Source organism: Macrobrachium nipponense, chromosome 35 (assembly GCF_015104395.2).
Source record: "Macrobrachium nipponense isolate FS-2020 chromosome 35, ASM1510439v2, whole genome shotgun sequence".
In the NCBI taxonomy this organism is placed as follows: domain Eukaryota; kingdom Metazoa; phylum Arthropoda; class Malacostraca; order Decapoda; family Palaemonidae; genus Macrobrachium; species Macrobrachium nipponense.
Window position 1 is genome coordinate 43,400,564 of NC_061096.1, and position 5,000 is coordinate 43,405,563.

Sequence of the window (5,000 nt, forward strand, 5' to 3'; positions counted from 1 at the left end):
TTCTTCCCATGCACTCTTGAGCCACTCGTCTTCACTGGTTTTCATATATTGCCCCAGTGCTCTGTTCTCGATGTTGACGCAGTCCTCTATGCTTAGTAGTCCCCTCCCTCCTTCCTTTCGTGTTATGTATAGTCATTCCGTATTTGCTCTCGGGTGTATTGTTTTGTGTATTGTCATATGTTTCCTTGTTTTCTGATCTATGCTGAAAAGTTCTGCCTTCGTCCATTCCACTATTCCTGCGCTGCATCTGATTACTGGCACTGCCCATGTGTTTATGGCTTTTATCATATTTCCGGCGTTGAGTTTTGACTTGAGTATCGCCTTGAGTCTCTGCATATATTCTTTCCTGATCGTGTCCTTCATCTCTTGGTGTTTTATATCCCCTCCTTCCATTATTTCCAAGTATTTGTATCCCGTCTCATCTATGTGTTTGATGTTCTCATCTGGTAGCTTTATCCCTTCAGTTCTTGTTACTTTGCCCTTTTGTATGTTGACTAAGGCACATTTTTCTATTCCAAACTCCATCCTGATGTCCCCAGATACAATCCTTACAGTCTGGATTAGGGTATCTATTTCCTGGATGCTCTTACCATAGAGCTTGATGTCATCCATGAACATCAGATGGTTAATTCTGTTGCCTCTTTTCTTGAGTTGGTACCCAGCATCCATCTTCTGTAGTACTTTTGTCATGGGAATCATGGCTACTACGAAGAGTAGTGGGGACAGTGAGTCGCCCTGGAAGATCCCTCTCCTGATATTAACCTCTGCTAGTCTAATTCCAGAGCTTGTAAGTATTGTATTCCAGATACGCATTGTATTTTTGAGGAAGCTGATGGTGTTTTCCTCTGCCCCATATATTTTCAGACATTCTATTAGCCATGTGTGTGGTATCATGTCGAAGGCTTTCTTATAGTCTATCCATGCCATGCTTAGGTTGGTTTTCCTTCTCCTGCTGTTCTTCATTACCATTTTGTCTATTAGGAGCTAGTCTTTTGTGCCCCTACACTTCCTTCTGCAGCCTTTCTGTTGGTGGGGGATGGTGTTTGTATCCTCTAGGTAGTTGCATAGCCTTTCACTGATGATACCTGTTAGTAACTTCCACATTATTGGTAGACAGGTGATAGGCCTGTAGTTACTGGCTATATTGTCGTTACTCTTGTCTTTTTGTACTAAGGATGTTCTTCCTGTGGTCATCCATTTGGGCGCATGGTGATTTGTGATACTATGCTGGAGTTGTTCTGCTATTATTATTATTATTATTATTTCTTTCGTCATAATATACTGCCAGGTGATTTATTATTATTATTTCGGAAGGAGACCCTCTCGTAGGCAAGTTTTATTAAAAACGGTTGCTGCTTAGTGCTGAAACAGCAACTATTATTATTATTATTTGGAAGAAGACCCTCTTTTAAACAAATTCTGTGAATAAAATGGCAGAATTCAGCGAATTAATCTTATATATTATCTTTTCTATTTGTTTTATTACTCGCTGGGCTAGAAAAGCGAATAATAAGAAAAATAGAAAAGATAATATATAAGATTAATTCTCTGAATTCTGCTATTTTATTCAACATTATTATTATTATCATTATTATTATTATTATTCTTATTGTTTCTTATTATTATTATTATTATTATTAATTTCTTATTATTATTATTTATTTATTAATTATTATTATTATATTCTATCTGTGTATTTTATAATTATAATTATTATTATTATTATGGAAAATATCTTCAAAAGTATAGCTCAGCAAAAGGACTTCCATAATCTCCCAGTGTTTCATGGACGAAAGCAATTGCATGCAGCTGCAAGCCCACGATGTCATTTATCAGAGCAAGACTCCACAGATTCGCAGGCCCATAGGAATGGGATAGAATATTAAACTTTAGTCCCAGGGCCAAGCGCTGGAACCTATGAAGCCGTTCACCACTGAAAGGAAAACTGAGAGTAAGAAGGTCATAAAGGCGTTAAGAGAGGGTGGAAAGCAGGATAGGAAGATAGAGAATATCCACGGAAAAAGGAATGAAAAAGGTTGCAGCTCAGGGCAGATGGGAGGCTGCGAAAAACATGCAATAACGCGTACGGTGCATCGCGTGAGGCGTACTCTCCTCCGTAGGATGGGCAGCCCTATTAAAAGAAGAAAAAAAGGGAGATATTAATTTTGTCAATTTCTATGTACTGTGCTCATAATGGAGAGAGAGAGAGAGAGAGAGAGAGAGAGGGGTGAGAGAGAGAGAGAGAGAGAGAGCTTGCCCCCTACGGATAGCGTCGGAACATTAGTTGCAATTCCTTGAAGTACAGAGGAACCATTCACTGACTTGGCGATCTTCCACTGAATAAAATGCCTGTTTTACGAAGAGAGGAGAAGTTTCTCGTTGGACGGGTGGATTTCGCGCTCGGCTACCAATCTGGTGGTCCAAAGTTCGATTCTCGGCTCGGCCAACGTAGAACCAGAGGATTTTATTTCTGGTGATAGAAATTCATTTCTCGATATAGTGTGGTTCGGATCCCACAATAAGCTGTAGGTCCCGTTGCTAGGTAACCAATTGGTTCCTAGCTACGTTAAAATATCTAATCCTTCGGGCCAGCCGTAGGAGAGCTGTTCATCAGCTCAGTGGTCTGGTAAAACTAAGATATACTTAACTTTACGAAGAGAGGAACTGGAGTAACGTGGAATCTAGATTAACTAAAACGACCATCGCTTTATATCAGAAGGTTTATCTAATTAATATTTTCCTAAATACAACGGAAAGCGATTAATTATATATCGTCTGTGCAAGGTACAATGACCTGGTTATGACAAATGTCTGGAATAAAAATTGGAAACATTTTTCAGCAATTGTGTCAAATCATTTTTGTAAAAGAAATAACAAAATCGGATTTCTTAAGCACGACGAAATTATCAGTGGTTGTTATCAAATGTGATATGAAATTATTTAATCCATTCGCACTTTTAATAGATGCTTTTCAAGCCTAGTTATTCTTTAATTTCAAGTACAGTGGCATCGAGACAACAATAAAAATGTTAATTACATGGTAATTGCAATAAAAAATCACACTAATAACACGACAAATACCACAAAAAAGGAAGTTATAAAAAATGAAGTCACGAAGAGACCTTTTGTTGACAGTAAACTTGTTTGTTTATTTGTGTCTGGATAGAACGAACAAAAGTCTCAAAATAATAATCAAGTGAAGCCCTTATTAACTTCGGAGAAATTATTAGGTACAGCACAATGAAAGCTTTCAACAAAAGACAAACGCCTGCCACAAGCTGACTCTGACGGTCAGAGCCGTGCCCACACCCCTCATTACAACTAGACGACAAAAGACGACACAATGCGCATGCGCCCACAAAAGACGACTTCCATTGTGCGACCAAAAAGCGACGCAGTTCCGTCTTCGACCGAGCGATAAAAACACTACGTCGTTATGCTGATGTTATGGTTTGTTCCTTATTAGTATCAGTTCTGCTACGCAAAATGATTTAATATTTTAGGATAAGGATGAGAAGGAACAGAGAATTCACGCCAGAAGCCAAGCGCTGGGACCTATGAGGTCATTCAGCGCTGAAAGGGGACTTGAGAGTAAAAAAAGGTTTGAAAAGTGTAACAGGAGGATGACTTCGCACTAAGAATCAATTGTTAAGGGAGGGTGGAGAGTAAGATGGAAGAATGAGAATATGAACGGAGGTACAGTAAAAAGAATGAAAGCGGTTATAGCCAGGAGTCGATGGGAGAGTGCAGAGGAGGAGGGAGAAGAAGAAGACAAACTTTTTATTTATTCTTGTCACTTTCAGCTTTGCCCTAATGCCTCCCTTTAACCTTCGTAGAATATAAGACACCAATCTCTCGTTTTATATCACAGTGAAGATACCGAGAAGGGGAAGAAATAAAACTCTCAGAGCAAATATAATGAATTGTTAGTCTTAATAAAACGACGACAAAGGCATAGTGCATCATTAGTTTTCCCTGAAGTGATGAAACTATAATTTAATGTTAGTCTTCTTTTTAAAACTGTGGACAAACATCTCTTCAAAAAGGTTCAGGAAGGCCGAGAATTCTGCATTCCGGCAGTGAGAGATACGACAGACTGGCCAAGCCGGTCGACCATCGAGTTAGTGACTTCTTTTACGCCAAATGTTTTTTGTTATTATTTAAAGAATGAACCCTATTCATATGGAACACAGGAGCCATTTCTTGGTGTTCATTAGAAAGAAGTAACAAAGTAATGGGATATTAGGAAAGAAGAGATCACATTGAAAAGAAAAATAAATAAATACATAAAAATAACATCAAGTAATGGGATATTCAGAAAGAAGAGATCACGTTAAAATGAAAACTAATTAAATACATAAAAATAACATAAAGTAATGGGATATTCAGAAAGAAGAGATCACGCTAAAAAGAAAAATAAATAAATATATAAAAATAACATAAAGTAATGGGATATTCAGAAAGAAGAGATCACATTAAAATGAAAAAATAAATAAATATATAAAAAATAACATAAAGTAATGGGATATTCAGAAAGAGAGATCACATTAAAATGAAAAATAAATAAATACATAAAAATAACATAAAGTAATGGGATATTCAGAAAGAAGAGATCACACTAAAAAGAAAAATAAATAAATAAAAATTAAGAAATAAAAAAAAATGTAAATCGACTCTTAAAATACAGAGAGAATTGTATTATGGTACTATAGCATTGCATCTTCGCTTCAACTGCAGAAGCTCCAATTGCAAGACATCCTCAGGGAGGCTGCTTCCACAGTGCAGCGCTGTGCGGAACCAAGAAGCTCGACATCCAGCCACATTCACCGCATACTGGCGCTGCCGTTCAACTTTTAATGGAAAAAGAGAAATCTGAGGGAGAAGTTCACCAGACTTCCTTCTATTCTTCCTTGCAGTGCAATTGACCAAAATGTTGCAGGAAATCCTCGAGAGTTCTCAAGGGTACGGGATATTTCCCGCAAAAAAGAGGAAAAAGAAAA

General features: G+C 37.5%; 1 protein-coding gene across 1 annotated transcript in view; it reads right to left on the reverse strand.

The window, feature by feature from the left end:
• Positions 1 to 5,000, reverse strand: part of LOC135208707 (dynein intermediate chain 2, ciliary-like) — a 203,211-nt gene that overhangs the window by 83,405 nt on the left and 114,806 nt on the right.